General features: G+C 37.7%; 1 protein-coding gene across 1 annotated transcript in view; it reads right to left on the reverse strand.

The window, feature by feature from the left end:
* Positions 1-2367, reverse strand: part of sgcd (sarcoglycan, delta (dystrophin-associated glycoprotein)) — a 259342-nt gene extending 256975 nt beyond the window's left edge. Inside the window, exon 1 of the mRNA XM_032576208.1 lies at positions 1740-2367. The gene's annotated coding sequence lies outside the window, so the exon portion shown is untranslated. The remainder of the gene's footprint in view (positions 1-1739) is intronic.
* Positions 2368-26504: the final 24137 nt, after the last annotated feature.

The following is a 26504-nucleotide window of genomic DNA, read 5'->3' on the forward strand; positions in this document are numbered from 1 at the left end:
AAGTCTGAAACCGATTCAAATGTTAACTCATTTTGTTACAATTTAGGAATATAATACAGTACAGAGAAAAAGTGCTTGGTGTCTGAATGTAGTGGTTTTGAATGTGACATAAAAGACAATTACAAGATTATTCCTGTTTATAAATCAAAACATAATGTCCTTATTTGTTTCCTGAATTTAATTAAACTCAAAGAAAGGTCAAACTACACCCTATTGAGTATTTATACATCAAAAAACATTTGTAATTCTCAGTGTTGATGCATTTAAAACATCAAATTTTTCAGTATTTTACCTGCTAACCAAATTCTTGTCTCTATCGCTCATATCTCTACACATACCTGCCCGTCATCCAATAAACACAAAACGTGATAATTTTTCTCTTTCAAATGCTGCAAAACAAAACAGAGAATGATCAATCCAGCACAGTGGTAAACACCTGTCACCAATTCATAAGAAAAAATATTTTGTCAAAATCTTATATGTGTCCACTGGAAAGGACAAACTACTACATCTACACAAAATGTTTCCAAGAAGCATCTTCTAAAAATAACAAGGCACTAAAATTCGCCTTTTAAGGTGAAGTCCAGAAACTTGCAATCAGCCATTCATTTCTAAGGGGAAAAAAAGGTACTTTTAAACCCGGGATAGGTAACTATCCTGGAACTGATAAAGCTGAGATCATTCACCAGCAAATCTAACTGTAAACCGAAAGAAATAAAGGAAGATGGGATTTCTAAAGGTAAATCTTTTTCCAGCCAAGCACAAACTGAAAACCAGTAAAATGGTAGATTTGTCACAAGAAATCCAGCACCAATGCTGGATGCAAAAGGGAAAGTTAAGCACAATGACAGATGTTCACAAATATGTATTAACTGCAAAATCTCTCACTTTGATATGGAAGTTATCAGTTTCGATAGCAACACATACATTAGACTTGATTTTAAAGGAAACATCAGAACTAATAAACCAAAGATGACTCAAATGCACATCTATTGAGTCATTTCAAAAGATGTGAAATAAAATTAAAGGAAGACTAATAAACAGAAACTGGGAAGTTTTCTGAAAGAAAATAACCAATGAAGCAAAAATTGCTCACCAACACAGAAAAGGTGGATTTTTTTTTAGATAAATCCAGACACACAAGAAAAAAGCTAAACACACAGGTAGACTAGACATGCTATGAAAATCTCAGTCTTGCTGAAAATTTTGCACCTATATACCAGAAACGACACAAAAAACACAAAAAGGAGAACATCGAACAACCCTGAAGCAATATACACCTGCAAATCCAACAAGCACATTAAGGAAAAGAACAACTGAAGAGGAAAAATTCATCAGTAAATAACTTCGATACTATACATCGAAGAATTTGAGAATCAACCAGAAAGAATTGCACAAAAAATCACAGTGTCAGTACTGCTTCCTGTTGCACTCAGACTAGCAGAGAGATCATGACAAAACTCAAATCCACTTAACACCCGCTGCCACTGCCTTCCCATCTGCAGAAGCATTCCTCTCCGCTCTGCAGCCGAGCAGAAGCACTCTGCAAGCGCTGCCGCCGCCGTAGACGCTGGGTGATGCATAGTAAACAGGACGGAGCAGCGGCAGTAATGACTAATCAGACGGCGCTGGAGCTCTTCCAGAGCTGAGAAACTAGTCCAGCAAAAGCAAATCTGGTGAAGTGGACAAGATGAAGACAAGACGCTTTGAAGAAGCAACAGAGGAAGTCAAAACCTTACCTATTGGTCGGTTCCAAGCGATCAAAGTTAGAAAACCATGAGAAAGCAACTCCAAGGATCCAACAGATTTCTTCCAAGATAATCTCAATCTGGTTCAGAGGCTCGAGTCCTGCAGAACGGCACGCATTCGGCTCATTTCCTTCAGCATCACAGGTGCCTCTGACATGCTTCTGCTTTCCGGGCCGCCTCAGACTGCAACGATGCCGGGGCAGCGAGTCCGATGACAGTTCCAGAAGTGATATTCCTGATCCTGCAGGGATCTGAGCATCCTTTGAGGTGGGACGATGAAAAAGGAGAAGCGGAAGATCCAGTACAGCACAACTGCAAAGCTCTCTCTGTCGCTTAAATCCACCTAATATGAGCTGGTGCTTGGCAGGAGGCAGGCAGAGGGAAAGAGCTGCTGTTGCATCAACATCTCTCTCAGACTAGTTTTCCCTTCTTTATTAGAGAAAAGAAGGGAATCAGTGCCAGCATCATCTCCTCCACTCCCAGAGCTCAAGTCTGCACAGGACCGAGTGTGAGAAGACGGAGAGATGAGGGTGTGTGTGCATGCATGCGTGTGGGGGTGTGAGTACGGAGAGCGGAGAGGCAGGAAACAGGCTGCGAGCGCAAGTGGAGTCACAGAGCGGTGTGAGGGGAGAGGATGCTAAGAGGAGGAGGAAGGTTATGGGGAGAGAGAGAGTGAGAGCATGCACTGTCAGAGAGTACATAAACAGCAGCGAGGAGGTGGAGTTTTCCTTTCAGTGAAGAAGGTGGAGGGTGGGGATAGAGGACCACGATTTGAAGCCTCAAAGAGAGATGGACAGATGCACATTTATGAGCTAAAGGCAGGATGGGGGGAACGAAACCAGGAGCAAGACAGGAGAGAATAAGAGACGGAGCCAAAATGGAAAAACCATGAACACCTCAAGATTCAAGAGCTTGTTGAACCATCTTCAGCAGTAGTAACTCTCAGGAGGAGCTACAGTGTTGGAGCAGTTTTGCCCTGCAGTTTTCCAGCCTTGTCTCACTAATGTTTGGATCTCACCACTGCATTTCCATCTGGTTAAAGTGCAAAACCTTCAGTCTTTTGTCAGATCAATTCAGTTTACTTGTACGGAACCATTTCACAACAGGTGTTGTGAAATGGCTCCCAAGGCGCTTTACAAAAAAAGTCATTTCAATTCAGTCACATATATTCCAACTGATCCTGGTTATCAAACAAAGCATTAAACTCAGTTCATTGTTCAAATTGAAACAGTTTTCCATCTAAAGAAGCCCAGCAGAGAGCATCAGGTCAGTAGCTGCATTTCCATTACAAATGTGCACAAATCTTTGACTACATTTCTGCTAATGTCGAAAAAAAAACGCAATTTCACAATTGCTGCTATTAAATAATAAGTTAAATTAAACATGAAGAAGCTTTTTCAAGCAAGTCATTACAAATTATGGCAGTGATGGAAGTAAACGTTCCATGAGATATATTCATAATTCAGCTGTGGCGCTAGTGCTCATCACCATCAGAGGAGACGTCGGAGTCTTTCGCAGGCGTTGGAGCAACAAGCTTGCCTACCTGGGAGCGCCTACAACATAGAAGAACTCTGGATTCAACATATTTGAATGACATACAACATTTTATGAACTGTGCAATGCTGTGAGAGCTCTGGTGGAGGCAGCTGCAGATTGTCCGAAAAACACAAAACAAACCATGATCCTCCTACCTGCAGTCATTTTCACCAGTTGTAACATCCAGCTGTTGGTCACGACTCGTGTGATCCGATAAAAGTGTTTCCACTGCAGTTGTGTGAAATACATCTATCTGCTCATCCTAGCGCAAAACCTTTTGATTGAAAAACATTTTTGCAAAACTGGTGTGTTTTCATTAAGCAAATTTATTTTCAAAATAAATCGCACCATCATCTGTCATTGTAACATCAAACCCCGAAACTGCAAAGTTAGCCAACCTTATCTAAATGGACATCCTAGCTACTCAGAGGAACAACACTGGTAGGTTGACTTCAGTCCTTTCAGAATAACACAGACAACCATCAAGTCTCCAAGTCTTTCTATCCTGACATTTTATTAACACAAACTTGTTTTTGTTTGGCATAAATCACATCTACTGAGGTCTGCAGAGTTTCTCAGTTTATTGAATTCCTTTGTGCATCCTCTACACTGTTGAGTTTTAAATATTAAAAGGTTTACAAATAAGAGCTATCTTTCACAAAAGATAAATCTTTTATAATCAGACTCAAGAATTGTTTTAAATCATTTTTTTAGCTAGGCAGCTAGGAATGAAGAGTTTTTTCACAGAATAAACAAACAATATTGTGTGTTTGAGATCTGGAAGTTGGTACAGTCCTCTGTGAAATTGGCACTCTGACATTTTTTCATGCCGGGGATCGTAAACGCTGATCCCAATACTCTAAAGATTTACACAAATGCAGTCATCATAAAGCATTAGCATACTGTTGCAGACTTTAGCAGACTTAATATATAGTCATTGGTCTTTCAGGGATCGTTTAAGAATAATTTTGATCTATAGCTAAACGTTTTGAAGGCCAGCTGTGAAAACTTGCATCAAAGGTTTGTTCGGTGTATCCTTCGAATGCCACTTAATCCCAACAATCACTGAGGGCCAAACAGGAGGTTTTTGTTCTTGTAACAGTGGCAGATAAACTGTGAAATAGAGCAGTATATAAAAGCTTGGTTTTAGAAATAAGTACAGAGAACCCCTGGTATTTGTGGAGGTTAAGGATCACATATGGCCACGAATAGTTAAAATCCACAAATGCTCGAGACCCCCATAAAAACACTTTCGTCCTATTTTAGAAGTTCATAGTACCAAATATAACTTAGTATGCTTGAATATGCAAAGTGGAAACCAAACCGTCTTCCTCATTTCTGGTCTTGGAGGTTCAGCCAATCAGTGACAAGGAAAGTGAAAGCAGTTCCAGGATTGGCTGCTTTGTGATCTCTAGTCAAAAGCAAGCTAAGAAGCATTGAGCAATTGCTTTGTTTTAAATGTGCGCTAAAAAGGCGGATTTTTTGTGAATAACTTTCAGTCGAAAGGAAAGTCCATAAATACATAAATACATATACTTAATAGCAAATAGGTGGTGTTCCTCTAAAAAATGTAAAAAGTTAAAATCTCAAAGCATTTGCTTTGTTGGCCTTTTATTTACATAGGCATTTTTTGTCTGAGTTTGTAAAAAATTTAAAAGTATTTGATTAATTAATTTAAAGGATTAAATAAATTAAGCTCTGCAAAAGTTCAAGTTCCATTTTTATTAGATTGTGTTTAGTAGTGACACAGTTGCTAGGTGACAGGACGTACAGCCACATAAGGAGAGGATAAAGCTGAAGGATTCGGTCAAATTTCTATTCTTTAGGACACTGACCATCTGGCCCTTTTTTATTTGAAGACAGACGTGACTCAGAGAAAAATTTAAGATTAAAGTTTATTCAGTATGCGTGCTGCACCTTTTCCTTAATCTATATGACTGAAGTTGCTTGCTTGATAACTCCACTATACTGGAGAAAAAATCTGAGCTTTTAGTTAACATTTAAATACACATATCAGCCTTATGGACGACTACACACAGACAAACACTTACTTCAAGAGCAAAACTCTGCAGAACGCCACGCTCACACACGTAATGTATACCTACACACACCTAATTTGCTGAGAGAGCTTTAGCACAAGTGCAATCAATACTTGTTATGAAAATAATATTGGCCTGTTTTTAAAGTGATGGAAAGTGAAGAGAAAGAGTATAAATTCCTCTATTTGCAGAGACACATTCATCAAGCTCGTTTTGCCTCCTTTGCTGGAGTGGAGCATGCAGCGTGTCTGAGCAGCACATGCAATTATAAAGACATGCTTCTGTAAGCAGCCGTCGATATTAACAGATGGACTCGCAGCCCGCTGCTGAATATCCAGTATGGATCTGCCACAGAAGCCTCGAAGCTTGCCAGGACACAGTTTATGGTCACAGGAAGGGGATAATTACTGGTGACCTTTGCTAATTACTAACTAATGAACTTGTTTGTCCCTATATTTGAGGTACAGTAATGTCTTTTTTAAAAATCACCTTTCCTCTTTGGCTACAGAAAGCTAGAGCAAAGGCTCCTACTACAGCTTTTATTTGTCAGTTTCTCCAAGGTTAATCGTAAAGTATTCACTGAACAAAATTAGAAGTTGTGCAGCCTTTTTTGTGACCAGTTATTCTTTTTACAGTTTATCATCACACTACAAAAACACAATCTTATCAAGTGTTTTTGTCTAGTTTTTTGTTCAAATATCTTACTACACTTCAAGACAAAACTAACTTACATGTAACTTTTCAGCAAGCTGGAGGAGCTTGTTTTAAGAAAACGTCTTTAACATTGATTTAATAATAAGTACTCCACTAGCAAATTATTTCAATTATAAGAATAAATTTTTCTCATGTTAAGTGAAGTAGTCTGCCAGTGGAAATAATATATTTTTTAAAACAATATTAAGGACATATTTTCTTAAAACAAGCTTTACGTATTGCTAAAATAATCAATTGTGATGGAATAATTGGTCACAGAAAAGGTGACCAATTTTGTGCTTTTGCAACGTGCTTGACACACGTTGCAAAAGCACCTGATAGCCCCCAACTGAACCAAACCTACTGGACTAAGATTGTAACATTTGTTACAGTTTCAGCTGGTGTGGTTTGCTTTAGCACTTCATTATGTCAAACAACCCCCCCCCCCCCCCCCCCCTCTCCTCTGGTGGTGGCGCTGCACCAAAAAAACTGAAGGAAAAAACTCAAACACTTCTGAAGAGGACACTGAGCACAACTTCCTTCTTTGTTAACAAAAATGGAGAGGTGTTAGCTGTTGTAAGATTTTTGCCTTTGATAAAATACCACTTAGACTCCCTGGTTTGTTTTGATTGTATTTACCCAGAATGCCCTGAGCTGTAGTCCACTTCCTGCTTTTGGAGCAATTGAACCACATCAAAGTTCACTTCAACTGCCAAACACCTGAATCCTTGGTTTTTAGCAGTCTAGAGTTGCTTTTTTAGTTTGTATTAGAGTTCAATTGTGCATTCAAACCTCCCCAAATGAACTGGACTTTCTAGGCAAAGGAGCAAGATTGCAATTAATGCAGACTAAACAGGGCTGGTGTGAATGCACCCTAAAGTTTAAGCAAAAAGCAACAGTTTAATTTCTTTTTGAGGCCATTAGGGGCTGGAAAGAGGCTTTTAAAATGCTCATGGACTTATAGCAAATCTCAACCTTTAACTGCAGTTTTATTGAAATCATCAGGTACTTAAATGAGCTCTGTGATGGTTGCCTTTCAAGAACGTCCTCCAGTAAAATGACCATACTTTTAATAACCCAATGTAATCATATAATACAACCTTACAAGTGAATGTAGTTGCAACTTGATTATCCGCTTCTTGTAAAAACAAATGAATACCGACCTTCCCAACTCATATTGTTTAGCCATTTAGAGTGGAATTAAAGCTTTTGAGGCAGCAGAGGGGAAGCAGCAGTCAAATGCAACACACACCAATGTAAAACCAAAGACAGTCAAAGTGTAAATTAGTCTGCTAATCGCCACAGTTTAGCATTTTTACATTTGGCAGACACACACAGGATTCTTCCTAATTGGAATTTTATGTTTCACTGACTTAATGAAACAAACTAATGGTTCAAAATCAGGAAAAGGATCAAAATTCATGTATACAAAGCCAAATGAGTTTGAAATGTTTCTTTTTTTGACAAATCATTTTCATAAGACATCAGTAGCACATAACTATATTTTAAAAACTCAAAAATGTCCACTCTAATGCCAGGGATAGTTTTAATTGTAGTTACATGACATATCTTTTTATGATTTCGGTCTTTTAAAGCTGCTTAAAAAGCCATAAATTAGTGGAAATGTTGAAATTGAATGTCCAGTTTATAATAAATATATGTCAAAATAAGAAAATACTTCTCTTTCTTTGTTTCTCTATCAGTTTTGCCTCCGTTGTTCATTGCTCAGTTGAGAATATACATTTTTTGTACTATTTTCAGGCTGAAATCAAGTATCGCATGTCATCTGCCTACCAGTCCCAATTACTGAAATAAACTCTAGCTAAAAATTTAGAAACTATTTTTGCTCCGTTTGAAACTTTTGTTGTCTTAAACCAAACAATTCAATAGATTATTAAACAGTTTTCTCAAACCTTATGTAAAACAACCATGTCATTTAGCGTGTAAAGGGCATTGCATTTGCAACAGGGTCTAATTTTCTTTAAATAGCCTTGAAGCAGTTGGTACATAATATAATTTTTAAGAAAATATGGAAAATTAAGGCCAAGAACAGAGACTTGATTGGTCGCTGCAGCTTCCCATCTACCTGCTAAGATGCAACCTGTTTAGTTAAAGGTCAGACATCTGTCCATTTGACAGACTAGAAAACAGCTTAACACTACAAACACAACTGAGCCAAAGCAGTACTTCCATACAGCCAGACCTTTCAATACACATAGAACTGCAAAACATTACATAGACCAAAAAATCAGAGACTTATCAAAATGGAGAGAAAAAAGCCATTAGAAGGAATTGCTAAAGTTTTAGAGTTATTATTTTCAGAACATTAGTCAAGGTTTCAGTTGAGCTTATCTTGTTTAAACTACATTTCTGTTGCTGTTGTTGAGGAAAAATGATTATTTTTAGTGCTTAATACAGTTAATCTTACGGCATGTGTAAAAGGTATATTCAACACTCTTATTTTGAACAAATTTCTTTATTTTGAACAGGTTTGTGTTAAGCATTTAGACAAACAGGGGCCAAATGCAGATCTCCCAATGGGGCCTCCCGCTGTGCGGCCAGACCAGAGCACAGGAGGCCATAAAATTAGCATTTCCTGCAGGGCAATGAATGGAGCTTGGAGGAGGCCTGCCGGAGGCCAGCATCTGGGATGGTGTGAAGTCTTATCTCATGTTTTTTCTTTGCTAAAATGGCCGTGGAACCACAGGGGGTCGGGACGAAGCGGTTCGCTCTTTTGTTTTACCAGAGACCAGATGGCCCTTTGATCTTTGCCGTAAATTAGGGGGAGTTCCTAAGTTTCTCTGAGTGCCTAAGGGAGTTTCCAGTTGGTCAACTAGAGGAACGCCTTAAGTGCATATATTAAAAAGACAAGACACACCTTTAGTATAAGACTTAGCGTCAGGAGAAAAAATTCAGAGAGCTGCCACTATTTTGCTTTTTTCCATCGGCTCTCTCCAAAGACGCGTCTTTGTTTTGTTTTTTGTCTGTCTTTGTCTTTGTCTGTCTTTGTCTGTATAAGGTAAAGAATGCATATCTCTGTTCCTCTGCAGCTTTGTTGATTGATTCATGTGTTGCTTTGTATGGGATTAAACTCTGTGATCTGTGACGTCAACGCGCAGTGTTGTTGTTGTTTTCACTCTGGCTGCACGCCGCCCGCTGAGGACCCGGAAGATTTAAGGAAGAGAGAGCCAAACGTTTTGTCCAAAGTTAATTTTAAATTATCCTTCCTTAATACTGTCAAGAAACACAGACAAGCATTTGGACAAACTGTTAGACTAGCTGTGGAAATAGTTGTGTTAGCTTTGGCTAGCTGAGTTACTAGCCACTCAGATTAGCTTTTTTTCTGCTGGCTCAACTTCATGTAGCGGTTGGAGTCAGAGTCACATAAAAGCTCGTACTCACATGCATGAGGCATGTACAAATCTAAACTTATAGCTTGACTATTAATACTTTCTCAACTTATAATAAATGTACCTATTAACCAAAACAATGTAAAGGTAAAAAATAAAACTGAAAGCATTTTTGATTTTATCATTGGGAAAAAGTCCAAAACTTTCAGGACATTTTTAGTCAAAATTGGAAGCTTTTATCAAATATATGTTAGGCAATAACTTGGAAGACATGTTGCAATTTCTATGAATATTTTAGTGAAATGCTGCAGCTAAAAATGAAAATAAAATAAAAAAATTAAAATCTGAGCTTCTCATCAGATTTTGTAGAACTAGAGTGTGTCAAGTTGTTCACTGCACTACCAGACATCAGCGCTTTTTAGTCACTGGAAAGCTTGGTTTCCTATGATGAGTCCTGGCATTTAGCATGTACAGTGAGAGATATTTCCCAGCTTGCTGCCTGTTAGAATAACTGTGAAACATTAGCTGCTAATTTCTCTTCTGTCAGGATGGATTTGGCATTGGAGAGTTGGCGGTAAAGCAGAAGCATCATGAACGTGGACCAAACTGAAGCTCTGCTTCTCACTTCAATTTACAGACAAAAAACATCTGAATAATACATGCATCTCAAACTATTACAGTCTCTTTAAAATCTTGAATATACCAAAAATGCAGATGTTAAGGAGGAAACATCACACAGATGTACAGTATATAAGTATGTACAACTGGAAATTATTCACAACGCTTTTACCACATTTTGTTACAACCTTATTCCAGATTGTATTAAATTAATCTCAAAATTGTACTCTAGTATTAGGACCATTCTAAGAAAAAAATTAATTCAGAGAATAAAGTCAGAATAATGAAAATAAGGTACTTAGAGAATAAAGTCATCAAATTACAAGAATAAAGTAGTAATAAATGAGAGTAAGTGTAATATAAATCATAAAATACAAGTCATAATATTATGACTTTATTCTTGTAATACAACTATTTTCATATTATTTTGACATTATTCTCATAACATTATGAATGTATTTTCATAATTTTCTTTTGTTTTAATTTCTTAGTGTGATCCTGATTCTCCATAAATACCTCATTACTATGAATATCAACATTTAGATGTTTCTACAGGTTAGATGGAGTCTAGCTGTGGTGAATACAGTTGATTCTATTTGATTTGATATGGCACACCTGTCTATGTAAGGTCCACTGCAGGTCAGAGGTCAAACACCAAGCATGAAATCAAATTGCCTCAAAACTGTCTTCAACCTTGTCTTAATAGGGAATTAGTTTTTATAATGTTAGGGAGATTAATATTTGGAGTAAAGCTGTAATATTACAAAATGCTGAAATAGTGAAATCCTGTGAACACTTTCAGAATGCACTGTGTCTGTCTGCAGTTCACAAAATGTGCTAAAAACCAATCATGTAGGGATTTTCTCAGTTATTTATTCCACAAGAGGCTGTTTATTATAAAACGGTGAAAAGATCTTAGAGGTAATAATTAAGAGAAAACTGAAAGTGGAGAGACACCAGAGAGAGAAATCTAAGGCAAAAGCTTCAGAAGTGTGTTCGTTGTGGGCGAAGTGTGTGATGTACCAGTAAAAGATGATGACGAATGTTTCAGGTCAGCTGCTTACAGCTATGTTCCTTCCACCAACACATCTGCCAAGCTCATCAGTTGTTGCTTTCTGTCGCTTTTCAGCATAAAAGAAACTTGGGTGTGTGAAATTCTAATACACTGTCACGTCCCGACCAAATATCAATTCATGGCCAACAATTCTTATAAAATACATGCAACTGAAGCATGTTTTTTTTAATTCACACTTCAAGCAGGTTAGATTTTCTATGTACATTTAATTAGTAATTTGTGGTTCCTTGTTTTCTTCCTGTATAAATACGACAAGTAACAGTGGCTTATTTATCTGTGCCACGCTTCAAAATGACACAAGGTAACATGCCATACAAGTAAGGCAGAATTTATCTTGTTTAAAACGTAACGGGTACAAAGAAAATTGCAACTCACTGAAACTTTACCATATGTATCTGCAGTCTGAGCAATATTTAAAATACGTAAAATGACTGACCTTTACATCATGTTATAATGTTATTCCCATATCAAAAATATAACTAGAGTGTTGGCTTGATTCTTTCATGCTTGTTTGGGAAATCATTTAGTGTCCCATGGCAACCGTTCAGCTGCAAACTCCTGAGTGGACCTTGCACCACCATCTAGATTCAGCTAACAATCTAGAAAAGCTAACCATCTGGTTTGGTAAAACATTTGAATAATAAATAAGGACAACAATTTTAAATGCAGAAAAGTGAAAGTGTACACCTTCCTACCCCTCTACTTTCATTTAGGAGTCCGCTCTGTCTGAGCGATGTCAGTGACAGCTGTCCAGTCAGTAGTTTCCCCAGCACAACAGAAGATTATAATATACTGAGATGAACCAGTTTGAGGTGAAAAGACCGAGGCAAATATTTGAGGTCTAGAAATTAAACAACCCTAATCCTGCACTGAAAAGAAAACTTCTATTTCATTTTAACTATGCTGCACCTTTGCCAAAAGGATAAATAAAAGCAAAAAGTAATGATACTGGTAATGCCCAAACAAATGCAGCTGGCTTAGAGTTATTCCCTTGATTAAGCTGAATTATTCATATATCCTCTCCATGCCAGCCTTCATTCTTATAGCACACACACCACTGCAGCAGAATCCCCCATCCTGTTTCCTTTTTTGGACGATCATGATGAAGTCCTCGCCAGCACCACCTTCATCATCTTCAGCTTCATTGCCGGTTCTGATTAGCTGCCTAATGGTTTCACACGTCATTATGTTCAATCATTGCGGGAGTCCCCATCATCCTGACTGCATCCTGCGGCCGCAGCTCGGGCTGAGGAGGAGGAAACTCTGCCCGGCTGGGCTGAAATGAAGGCTCTGCCAGCAGGCCGAGCCCAGACTGATGCTGGCCTTTGCTGGGTTTGTTTGCAAAGCTATTATCTTGGAAACAGCAGGTGGAAACAGCAATGAGGAAAAAATAGATATTCCATGTTTCACAACTGTTAAAATCAAATTCACTGTAATGCAGCACTTTTCAAACAGCAGAACCTGGATTATTGCCAAGAGCAGTGATGGGCACTGCTAACTAAAAAGTTAGTTGAGCTAAACCTAAGAAACTATTCATAAACTTTAGTTCTGCTAAAGCTAACAGCAACACAGTATTTAGCAGAAGCTAATACCAAAGCAATAACTCCAGTTTAAATTATATCTGCAGTTAAAAGACTACAACAATCAAGCAATTTAACGTTGACATTATAACTGACATTTTATGTAATGCCCCTTGATGTTGACTTTATGTTTATATCTTGTTCTCAACTGTCCATGTTTTGTTTTATTCCTGTATGTTTCTAGTTTGAAATAAAGTTTTGGGGCTACTTAAATTCTTGACAGTCAATAACCAAAACTTCAACAAGGATGTTGAATTTTATGAAACTAGCAGATTACAAAACAGTTAAGTAAATTGGCACTTTTGAATCTATCTGGAAAAAGTCAATTTAGGGGAAGCTAGTGCACTAAATGCTTTAATCTTTAATTAAAGTGCCTAAATGAAAAATTAGCTCCACTAATAGTGCATTGTAAATGTCCTCACTACCAAACAAGCCACAGCCAAACATTAGAGCATAAAGTGGAAGCAACTGGAAACCGCCAGTGAGGTCAGTGGATGCTGAGGTGCTGAGCTAGGCTTGATTCAGGTCGCCAACTTTTTACAGAATCAATAGTTATAGAACTTTAACATTCATGTGGTCTGCAGATTAGCTCAAGAACAGAGCATAGAGTTATTATTTCCGGTTTAGGATTGTTGGACAACATCACAAGTAGATGAGTTTTCCCCTCCAGTCTGAAGTTTTTTCTCAGGATGAGGTAGTTTTATGGTGATGTTTCATCAGCCTTGTGAGATCAACTGAGGCAGAAGGTGCTTCAGCTGAGCCCCCATGTGAGCAGGATAGAAATGCATGAAATTATCCAAAGTCATGTGGGGAGCTGACTCGACTGTCAAGAATCAAAAAGAAAGCAAAATTCAAAGACAACTCCATGTTACCTTTTTTTCAATTTGGTCTCGAGTTTCTGTAAAAAAAAAAAAAAAAAAAAAAAAGAAAGAAAAATGAAAAGAGTAATTTAGATTTTGCTTTGAATGATTAACGTAAACCAACCCATCTTAGTGTGATATAAAACAGAGGTAATATTAAAACGCGAGTTTCCTCTCTCAAGATTAAAATCTTTGAGAAATCCACGTGTCAAGGTTCCCCCCCCCCCCCCCCCCCCCCCACCCGGCTTCCTGTGCCAGAGAAGTGTCTTTGTTTGACTGAGAGTGGTAGCCTTGTATCGAGGCTTCGTGCTGCACCATCCTTCAGATCTCAATTTTCAAGATTTGTGAGCCAGAAAGTGAACGAGGGAGAGAGAAGATAATCAGAATGAGGGAGGCAGTGAGACAGAGAGGCAGACACAGAAGATGAAGTGACTATTGTAATTATATTAGGACGTGTGTGTAGAGCAGAATTTTCTTAGTGGTAATTTCTAATATGTCAGAAGGAGGAAAGAGTCTTCTCAAACTGCAGCAAAATAACATTTTAACTTCAAATTACTGTTTTAATAATATTTTAATAAAAAATAAATAGCTTGACTTCAAACTTTCAGGCAGGTTGAAATGAAATATTCAAGTTTGATTAGAGCTGATATTATTAATCCAATAACTCAGTCACCTTGCTCACGGTACTGTACATTTTTAACATCAGACGTTAACCCAAGTCAACACAGAATGGAGTTTTAATGCAATGAAAAAAAAATCCAAACTAACAAAATCCTATGCGGAAGAGTAACTGGCTTTTAAACTTAAAAAAAAAATCCATTTAGATTAAAAATCTCGTTTGCAGGAGAATCCTGGCCAAGACTGGCAGCTAACACATCACATTAGGCTAACAAAACATGAACCCAACTTTCCAAAAACTGATTGGTCACATTTAATTCATGACTGCCCATCTCACACATGGCTAGGTTTGTTTGGATGGCTCTCCTTTCTTAAATGGTTTTGTTGGTTGTGCACGAGGCTCTCCTGCTGCCTTTGTACGGTTGTTTAACGATGCATCTCTTTGCAGCCATTCTCACGTGTGAAAAGCAGCAACTTATTTGTATTTAAAGTGACAAGAGGCTCTAAAACAGCTCATTATGAAAGGAGCTCAAAATAGGCAGAACTGAACAAATTATAATCTCATTATCTAAGAATGATTTTGTGCAAAAGATGTAATGAACATGTTTTGTATAGCACATATACATATCTTAACTGGTCAAGCTTAGGATAGGTATGTTTCATTCACTTAAACGACCATAAACACCATCATTCAATACAAAACCAACCCATCTTAGTGTGATATAAAACAGAGGTAATATTAAAAAGACAAACTGTCGGCTATTACCCATGAAGATAAACTGGGCATTTAAAAACAGTATTTTTAGAGTCGTATCAGGAGGGAAAATAAATCAGAAGTGAATAAACTATTAAAATGACAAAGCAAACTTGAACTTTAGAGAACAGAATGTGATTATGGCATTTTCTCTTACAGTTTTAGCTGGTATTTATTTCTCTCTCTAATCACTATACTGCTTCAGTGGATCTCTGAGGCCTATTCTTTCCGAGCTGTATCTGTTTAATAACATAACACACACATAATGGTGCCCACTCAGTTTTTAGATCGTCTCTGCATAAACTGCTTTTGCCTTGTAAAATATATTATCTCAATGCTTTTCTCCACTGTGACCTGCAGTTGTAGCTGGAAGAAGTCAAGTCAGTCCTGTTTTTCTTTGGGCATTGCTTCATGCAGACATTGTTGTTTGTCTGTGTCCATGTATTTCAGTGGGGGCCATAGCCTCAGGCTGTGGTGGAAGGTTAGAGGTTAGATGAAGCTGGCTTTTTAAACCCCCGGGATCAACTCTCCAATAACAGCCTCACCGGTTGTCTGTTCGGCTCACTTGTCCAGCCCAGACAGTGCCAAGCTCAGGGATCAGTGGGCTTGGCACAGAATTTTACACAAATATGGAGCAAACATCCCTCAAGTTACAGCTGCATGCTACATCCCTGAGTGACACGTCAGAGGGATCCAAGCACGGCCAACACACTCCAACCAACATGCACCATAGACGAGAAAGGACATCGAGCTGTTTCTTAGAGAACACTAGTACTAGATTGAAAAAGAGGATTAAACTGAGTTGTAAATCATTTTTAACCTATTGAAAGTAGTTGGTTAACTTTTATGTATTGACATCATGGGTTAGCCTAGAGACCTACTTGGGATTGTTTGATTTCAATGTCTTGGTCATAACTCAGACCTGTCACAATAAATTTAGCTGGATTATAAACTGAGAAATTATTGCAATACATGATAATAATGTCGTTTTGAGACTATTTTCAAGCAATATATTGATAGTGGCAGAATAATACAAGGTCATCCTCTCAAAGACCAATATATTTTATTTTTGTAGAGAACACTTAGCAATACCCAAATAAAACCAAAGACAAGATCCATAAAAAAGGTATATTTACTGTTTGAATTATAGAAATATGCAGTGATAAGAGAGTTTAGAGGGTGTGGTTTCTTAGTTCTGTTTTTCTCTTTCTGCAGGTGTGGAAGCAGACTGTCCCTCTCTCTTCACTCATATCCTTCTTTCCATTGTCATTTGCAGTCACTACATGTATAATACCATTCACAGCATGAAATTCAGCTCTCTCATATGTTTCTGTTTGTTTTTATTTCACTCTGAATACATGTAGGAAAAAAACCTCTGGAAACAAAGTGAAAAAGACTCAAAATGGAACAAATTTAACGATTTCTACCCAGCTAAAGATACATTTTCTCAGATATTTGAGCAGCAAAGCCCCTTTTCATCGTAAGCTGCCTCAAAAATGAAAGCTTCTGTCCATCTAGAACAACATTTTCTGCAGAAGTGTTCAAAGAGTTGGTTTTGGTATAGAAAAAAGGGTAACCACTAGAAGAGAAATTGAGATCCAGAGCTTAACAGCAAACAAAGAAAAGAATGTGTTAACTTGTTTAGTGTCTTATCAAATTGTTAAAAAAGTTCAAGAATAAACTTCTAACTTCATAAGGCCAAGAACTATTTACTTTTATTTGATAATCAGGATGGAGTGCAGGAGGTAGTTTCCCTTTGCCAGAATAAAAAGGATTTGTTTGAGGATACTCTTGGGACTTACCAATACTCCGAAAAAGCTGAGAAGAAGAGTGGCAGACAAGCCAGGAAAGTCTGAAATCTTGTTTTTGTTGTTTTATATAGACCAAGATGTATTGTTAGGATTTTGTGGCATTTGTGGGATTAAGACATTCAGCAAAGGTCTCAGGGTTGGGATTTCTTGAATAAGGGTGTATTTGCCATCATAAAACTTCCACTGAAGGTGTAGCTTAAATATTTTCATTAAAGTCCAGCATAAAATTAGAAACCTTTGTGCTTCTCTGTATTAAACTGATGGGGAAAAAAAATCTTAGTTTCAAAGCTGTGCTCATACTTTTATACTGACAGACTGAGAAAGTGGCCGACTTTAAGCCATAGGAGGAAAAACTAGCTCAACCCCCCTTGTCTGACCTCCGTATGAGGAGCTGACACTCTGCTCCACCCCACTGGGAGCAGCTGGAGGGCATTTCTAACAACCTAACCATCTGAGGACTGAGAGCAGAGGACTATTACATGCTGGCACCACCAGCAAGATTTCTGACCTTCGCTTTGAGTACTTTACAGTCTCAGAAGACTGGCTGGAGAGGGGAAAATCACTGAGGACTCAGTGAACAAAAGGATATATGATAAAGGAGCAAATTGAAAACTCAGGGAATACACAGTTCTGCTCAGAGATGCTGGGTTTCTAGATTTATGCACATGAAATAATTCTAAAATAAATAAATGTTAAAGTGAATCCATATAGGCAATATACATTTTCTAAAACACTGCAGTGTAGACGTATATAGGTGGTCATCATGTAGGAAAGTGACTCAATAATCATTACAGAGGTATAAAGGTTGTCAAATTCAAGACTTTGCCACAATTTTCACAACTTGAATAATCCTTAGAAATTCCACTGTGATTAAACCACTATCAAATGGATCTTATGGAGCAAATAACTTCCACAAGTAATTAAGCAGATCAATTGGTGATATAAAGAGAAACAGTAATGAGCATTATCCAACAGGCTGTTTTATTCACTGTGTCTGACCCAGCACCTCTACAGCTGAGGCCCAGCTTTGCACTGCCTCACCCCACTCACCCCACTCTTCTTCCATGTATTTGAGTCAAGTGGACAAATTGATTTTCTCCTGTTATTTATTTAGTTCTCATGTAGCTATTTTTACTTGTCAGGATTACACAAGAGGCACTGCCTCACCTCATCCAGAGTCTTGCCCACCTTTTACTACACTGTCACAAATTTCTCTCAAACCACTTCCGGTCTTACTGAAACCTAATTTTGACCTATATTCCACACATACCAAAGATAAAGTTGAACGTACTTTGCGTCCATGTTGGGTTAAACGGTGTCCGATTTCCTTATCAGGGCTGAGGTGGAGGCTGTGGAAGTCGGTCCTGTAGCCACCGGGTTGCCAGTTTGGCTCAGTCGTGTCCTTGGGCAAAACTAGGGCAGTTTCACTTCTGTTCGTCTGCCCCAGGTCAGCGGTAACTACAATGTAGTTTACCACCATCAGGGTGTGAAGGGGTGTGTGACTGAATGTAGAGTAATGTGCTTTGGGGTGATAGATAAAGCACTATTCAGGTACAGGCAATTTACCTTTACTTTGTTTTGGATATATATTAAGAGTTTAAGTACTGGGAGGAGTAATTACTGGATGTTAAACAGATAAGTGATTAATAATTGACTACAGCTGTGGGGTGTTGCATTTATTCCCCCTGAACAGGCTTCTTTTAACCCGACTGGAGAAACTTTTGGTTAATGGTTAATGCTAATGGTTAATGTTAACCATGGAACACTTTGTTGTTAAAAAGCATGTGTTTGGTCAGGGAGTCACCTGAACAGTTTAGAACTTTATTCTTCTTCTTTCAGCAAGAAAATACAAGTATTGCTTTCTTGGCAACTAGGAAACCCAAGAAATAAACTATTACTGTCTATAGACGGTGAACCATACATTCATTCTTGCCATTACCTATAAGAAAAACCTCTATGAATATTACATCTGCACTAGGCTGGTTCCATTGCCTGGTCACTGACAGATGTATTAACTTTTACAGTCAAATAAGAGTTACTGTAGGTAGGAAGCCTGTGGTGTTTGAAAGGAATCTCTGACAGAAATCTGTAAAGGTTGGTGACAAAGAAGGTGAGATATTAGTCCAACCTGAAGCAATCTGTGGTTCAGCTTGTACCGTGCACTGCTCATTGAACTGAGAAAGGCTCTGTGGAAAAGGACCAAAAGGGACACAAAAAGGAAGGCAAATGTATTTTAAAGCCTTCACTGACCATCTGGGATTAAATATACTGTGGAAAGAAGAAGCCATAGATCTTTTTTGTGAATCAACTGATTCACAACTGAATCAACTGTACAGCTAAGAAGTGATAAAAATGAAGCCTATAAGGAATAAAACTGCAGCTTTACAACAGTTGGCCTAGGTAAGTGATACTCCCTCTGATGCTGGACAACATCAATATATAATTGGAGTGGTGAAATCAGGAGTATAACCAAGATATTTTGAAGCTAAATGTAATAAAAAGTGTCAGTACACATCAATAAACCAGATTTTCTTCCATTTCTAAAAATAGAAAAGCAATATTTCTACATGTTCTCCAGACTTCTTTCACATAAACTGCAATATCAAGGCTGGACCAGTAGAAGGCAATATTGTAAACAACAGATTCTACAGTGAAGGGTGACCTCTTATGTTTCCTTGAAGAGGTTAGGATTGGTCTGGACTATGCAGAACATGTTCATTACATTTTGTTTAACAAGATCATTCTTAGATATTAAGATTTTAGTCTGTTTAGTTCTGCCTATTTTGAGCTGATTACAGAATGAACTGCTTTGTGTCCTTGTGTCATGTTAAATCCAAATAAGCTGCTGCCAGCCACGCACCCCAATGTTTACACTTGCACGTGGGTGCAAGCCGATGCACAATTCTACAACTGTACATGTTAGAAAAGCAGAAGTAGAGCATTATGCACAACCAATAAGAATGCAGCAAGTTGTTTCTGTCACAAAAAAAAAACAACTTTTGTCTTTTCCAGCAGTCATTGTAGAGCCAAACCTGACCAAACGTGCTTTAGCTCCACTTAGGCTTTAGCTCCACTTAGGTGCAAGATGGGCTTTGGTAGGATTGCTAGGGGAGGGGCAGTGCCTGCAGATTTGTGACGTTGCATTCAGAAGGTTTTTGCAACCGCTGATTTTCCAGATACCCAAGAAAACATTAACTTATTGCCAAAAAACTTCAGGCCATTTTTAAGCACTTGGGCTGTTTTAGAAGCAGCAGAAACCTAAATGGAACTTAACCCTGATTTTCTCATTAAACAAAATGATTTTAAACATGTGAATTCAAACTCAGGATGAAAGTTAGAACTGTTATCCTTTTCTATAAGGTCTTATGCCTTAATTGCAATTATTTTATCGAAACAATAGCAATATTTCAGCAAAAAATTGCTACCTCTATTGAAGTAATCCCTGCTCCTACACACCTGAATCAAATAAATGGTTAATGACCAGGCCTTTGCAAAACTTGCTGAGTCAGGTGTGCCGGAGCAGGGATGTATCCAGGACAATGGTACTTGAGTACTGGAGTTACAGATCCCTGATTCAGTGCATCAAACTGATGATTCAGCAAGTACTGCAGTTTGATCTTTTCCACAGGAACATGCAGTACATTGACAGCTGACATCAAAACCTCAACAGTTTAACTTCCACTTTAGGATTTCTTAACAAAAAACATTTATTTAACTTCTTTCCTCCAAACATGTCTAGCTTTGTTTTGCAAAACTAAATTAATGATAGCTGATTTCATAGGTTTCCTTCTCTTAAAGATAATTTAAAGTATTCAAAATGACCTTTAAAAAGAATCTTCATTTTTTTTCTTTTTACAGCTGTGTACCATTCACCATCTCAGGTTTCTGAATGATGTTTTTCTGTTCCTTAGCAGCTCTCGAAATGGAAATGACATGTTTCCTCTACTGTGAGAGCTCTTATCTCCTCCACAGTCATATCAGAATTACACATTTTTTTGTCTCCTTTGAACTCTGTTGGAATGTGCCATCTCCTTTTCAGGCAATTACAACAAATACACCTGTCGCACTCAACAATTTAGCTCTTCAATCTGAGAGCAGAGATTAGGCCAAGACCATCATATGACTTCCATTTTCTTGTTGGATTGTTTTGTGCAACCAAGAGCACCAAAAGAAGCTTCCCCCACCCCAAAAAAACAACATAAAAACCTTTAGAGCAAAGGAATTGCAGGAAGAAAAACAATGTGTTTTTTGGCATTTTCAGATTGCTTTGCCTGTGTTGATGCAAATGCCATACAATTTGGCCAGTTTGTATATTTTTAATATACAACTTACAACACTCTATAAATAGTACGTGTCATTTTTATACTAAAGTTTTGTATTTTTTAACCTAACTTTGACTTAAAACAGGACCTCTTATGTGAAATGCACATCTTGCACGTTTTTGTACTTCCATTTGGGTTTGTACTGCTTCTAAAAACTGGAGCAGCAGTAGGGCTTAAATAAACCACACAGCCATTTTTTGGCAATAAGTTAATGTTGTTTGGTGTCTAGAAAATTAGCCGTTTCAAAAACCTTCCAGATGTAATGTCACACATCAGCAGGCACTGTCTCCCACCTGGCAACCCCAGGTAAGTAAGGTTAGTAAGTCCAGCCCATCACCTAGCAACCCAAGCTGATCTCCAGCATGTTTGGTCAGCTGGTTTTACTGCTGTATACACCATATGATGTCTGCTGGAAAAAGACAAGTGTTTTCTTGTTGACTTGTTGTATGTGCGTGCAGGCGGGGGTGGGCGTGCGTGTGTGTGTGTGTGTGTGTGTGTGTAAACTTTGAGTTGGGGGATGTGGCCAGCAGAAGCTTATTTAGATTTAAAGTGGCAGAGGCCCTAAGACAGTTTGATCTGAAGGAAGATGAAAATAGAACAGACCAGACTAAAATCTCATTATTAAAGAATGATTTTGCACAAAAATATAATGAACATGTTTTATATCGCACATAAACCTATCTTAACCTTTTCAAGGAAGAATAATAATAATTAAAATCACCTTTAATATAATTCTAGAGAAAATTCAAGTTTGTAGCCGCTCTATGCCAATAACATTCTGCAGCATTTTAGTCATGATGTTTCAGTGGCAAGCTGCTGACATTAATGTCTTAGACAAGGAAGTGCAGGTTCACTGAAGGCCAGAAGAATCATGGCCTGTCAGTGAAGGAAAAAACAAATGCAGCAGGTAAAAGCAAGAAGGACTACATGATAAAAGCTTTTGGATACACAAACAACCATAAATTGATTATAGTAATTTGAGTACTTCAGTCACGATATGACAGGAAGACAGACTCAATTTCATAAACATGCCCACATAATCATCTGCCTACTAAATTTAATTAGGATGCTGTCAAATAAGGTTGTGTAGATTGGTTGGCTGAAAATAATAGCAGCTCTCAAACTTTGTTTCCTGGGACTGTTAGGGGATTAGGTTACCACAGCAACAATTTGTCAGTTGAATGTTGGTGAAACAAACCATGGGGTACATTCACTCCTCATCTGAAGTAGCATCTGTGGATGCCAAAAGAAAGGGAAATATTAAGTACTAGACCTGCCTTAGCACTTGCAGGAGTTATATTTCGCCACAATAATAGGATCCTCATTTAAATATACTTTGAACTGGAATTTTAATATTCCTTCTCAAAACTTAAATTCTGTCAGAAAGATAAAAATGCCTAATGGATAAACTCAACTTTATTTTGCCACATACTCTAAAACTGGATTAGCCAATTCAGCAATATCTAATATTATTTATGCAAATGTTGATTTTCAACTGCACAGTTACATAAATAACTCAACCTGACAGTTCATCAAGTAATTGCTTAAAGATGACCTTCATTGTTTCATTGGAGCCATGGTTCAGGGAACAAAATGGACTTCGGTTTTTGGGTTTTATACTGTTAAGCTCAAAATTATTCATTTTGAATAATTTTGGAAGATTTAGATGTGAAGTTATTTTCAGCTTCATCAATTTGGAAATAAATTAATTTAAATTAGATTGGCAATTTATCTTTTTTGTTCTCAACATTTCATTCAAATTAATTTGTGGCCAGCATTTTCAGTGGATCCCTGGTATTTGCTGCTTGCAAATACTTAGAACTACCAATTTTAATAGTTCAAAACAGCTAATGTATCTTAGTATGCATTAATCGGCACAATGGAAACCATCTTAACTCTACAGCAGAAACTAACAGTTTTCCTCATTTCTCCTCTTGGGGATTCAGCCAATCAGCACCAAGGGAACTAAATGATGCTCATGGCTGCTTTTCAAACTCCAGCCACACCAAGGTATTTCAGCGTCCCAAGCTGCACTCTCTTTAGAATATTTTCTATATGCTTTACATAAAAAATATTTAAAAAAAACATCCATGAAAAGGGTTTTCTGCAAATAATCAGGAGTTATTGATTAATGTAACAATCCCTGAATAGACAGGCTTCTACTGTATGCCCTTGTCAATCAGTAGAAATATCTTTGACAGCAAAGAAGAAAATCAAATTTTTTTTAAATAGCTGAACAACTTTTTAATGTTTCCATTGGTGTTTTGAAAATGTATCTTTGACCTTGAAAGATACCTTACCTGATACCTTCATGGGGATGAAGAACATCCCCATGAGATGAAGATGATCTTCATCTTATAAAGATGCTCTTATGATAAACATCTTCAACATAAGACGAACATCCTATCCTTCCTAACTCACGTTGAACATAAGATGAAGAACATCCCAAGTTGAACACAAAATGTTCAACACAAGATGTTCAAGAAAATCTTCATGGCTGAAGATGTTCAACGCTCCTACGTTGAACATCTTCAGCAAAAAAATTTGTTTAACATAAGATGTTCAACTGCTTATGCTGAAGATCCCATACAGGTCATTATGTGCAAACATACAACGTAGCACCTGTTGGGCAGTGAAACGTCTACTCATGGCTTCAGCAAGGAACAACTAGTGGTTCTCAGATTCAGCGTACCTTCATATCCTCTATACCTAATTTGTTTTTATTATGTCTGATATACTGTAGTTTTTTGTTGTGTTTGGGAACTTGTGTGATGTGGGAGGTTAGCTGCAGATTGAGAGTGCAGGTACAGGACAAATACAAATTCAATTCGTACATCAATCCAGTTTCTTTAATATGTGTGTAGGCGTGTGTGGGCATGTCTGCACCCACACACATACAAGTGTGTGCCTGGTGTGTGTGTGTGTATTTATTAAAGAGAGTTTGTGTGTGGCCTTTGAACTCCTTTTCTGGTGTTTAAATGCTTTTATAATGCATGGGTTCAAAATGACCCATAAGATAATCCTTGTACCCTAGTGGTCTACAGCCCACATGGAGACACTGTATAAACAAAAACAAAGTACAATTTTTTCTAATTATGGGGTCAATTTAGGAAAAGTCATAAAATTTCAAGTAGGAAAAAGATCGTTTAGGGTATTTTTTCTACAGCTAAGCATGCTAGTGGGTCACTTTTGACCCGCAAGACAACACAAGGGATAACTTTGAGTTTAACTATCAACTTAAAAATAAATTAGTCAAATAAATTAAAAATGTGCTTAATTTTCAAGCAACAAATCAGAAATCTTCAATGCTTTTCTTTAAAAGGACACAAGAAAATCAAGTTCTTCTGAGGAAAGTAAAAATTCACTGCCATTAAGTTCATATCATGCTTCACAACTACATTTTTCAGATTTTAGTCTGAATCTAAAGTTTTCCCACAGTGATCCATGTCTCCCCCCTGCAGCAGCTGCAGATGGCTGAGTGTTTCATGAATAAAACATGCCTTTAAGCTGAAAGTGATGTGATCCGTCAGGTCAGTCAGACAGATCGAAAGAAAACACCTGTAACCTTGGGTTTGTCTTTATTGGTTTTCCTATTTCTTTACAAACAAACAGCATTTCACCAGACACCAGTCATCTTCTGACTGCTGAAACGGTTGCCAAGGACATGGTGAAACTCGTCGGATTTTGGCATGTTTTCCCACCTGCGCACACAAATATCCATCTCTCAGGTGAAGTCGGCTCATGCTTTGTTATTCCTGCCCTACCTCCTGGTCTTTTCTTTTCTATTGTTTATAGCTGTGAAGTGTTTGAAGGCGTCCATCTTCCTGAAGTTTAAAGGTCCCCGGTCATTACAGCTTCAGCAGCGGTGGCTGGGGCAAAGGCTAGCTCTGCAGCTCAGCATGAGAAGGCAGAGCCAGCTAACTGTCTGAAGTTATCACTATGCTCGAGTGTGCAGACGGAGCGCTCAGCTGGGACTTCATCTGCTTGGATACACAGGAGCCGTAATGGCAATGGGCTATTTTAAGGTGGAGGATGGCAAAAAGGCCACCAACTGGAAAAAGAGGAGCGACAGGCATTGATCTGAGCAAACTGAAACTATTCTGTGCTGCTCCCGCATGCAAGAGACACTTATTTTAAAAAGGCTTAGTTTCTCCAGATTAATGGATTAGGTAAAGACATAGGATGCAAGAATCTTTAAAATACAATATTTTATTTCAGAAAGATGGTTTGACCTTGGAAAAAACTAAAATCTTTCATTTGATCACAGTTCACTGGTATGGAAACCCATTTCTGTCATTGATGTGTGATCTCATTGTTATCACTTGGCTAACAGAATATCAGGAAAGGAATTCTTTAAATTAATTTGAAAAAATACTTTAATAATCACAAAGGGAAATTAAATCTTGTTGTAACTCATATCTAATTTCCCTTTGGGATCAATAAGGTATTTTTTTAATTTGAATTCCCCCAAACTCAATATTTACACTCGCATGTAAAAATGGCTGCAAAAAGATGTGCAATTGTAGCACTATACATTTTTGAAACATTTTATTTACACAATTACTGGTGAATTTTAGAGATTTAAAGTTCGTCTAACATTGATATTGTCCATTTCACATATTTGCATCATGTATCAAAATGTAGGCATTGTTCTCATCTATCACACAGCGTATTTCTCACTGCACTACATCTAAGAGTTTTCAGTCAAATTCCCTCGAGAGTAAACTGTCCACTCAAACATATTCACTGTTTAGCCTTCAAATGTGAAATTTTCCTTAAAAACCAAAACTGATTTTTTTTTTCTCCTACATAGACACATTACTGACAGGAAATGTAGGTGTGGCTACCAGAGGGTTCTGCTACTCACAGTTGCAGCTTTCTTCCAATAATGACTTGGTTTCCTTTGGCACCTAAGAAGCAACCCAGAAGAAAATAAATGAAAAAAAATATATGATAATACAGAAAACACATGAAATACACAACAGCTAAATAAAATCTTTCAAACTGTAACAGCCAACACATCTGTAAACTTTTCTTTCAGATGTCTAGATTTTTAACTTTCCGGCTGGATGTGACTTTGTGCCTCTAGACTTTATTAAAATGAAAGCAGTGGCCTGGGGAGTCAGGTCTTAGCCTCGGTTCATCATTTCACCCTCCAAGTTTGATTGACTGCGACGTTAAATCTCTTTGATCCGTCGTCTATCAGAAAAATTGTCATCTTGTCAGCCGTAACTCTGGTATCAGAGAAGCTCCTGCGCTCATCTGTAAGGCTCAAACCAAAACCCATCAACAACAAAGGGAAAGGGAAATTGTTCAGGTATTGCAGCAGTATTGCAGCAAACGTTGCTCTTCAGGAGATTTTTCTTTCCATTCATTGCCTGGCCTTACATCTCTGCTTGATTCTTGTAGTCCAGTGTCCAGTATATACTTTATTCTATTTCTGTTGTCTTGAAGAAAAAAAAAAACACTGAAACAAAACTCAACTTTAAATCCACTAAGA

This window comes from Xiphophorus hellerii, chromosome 11 (assembly GCF_003331165.1).
Source record: "Xiphophorus hellerii strain 12219 chromosome 11, Xiphophorus_hellerii-4.1, whole genome shotgun sequence".
NCBI lineage: Eukaryota > Metazoa > Chordata > Actinopteri > Cyprinodontiformes > Poeciliidae > Xiphophorus > Xiphophorus hellerii.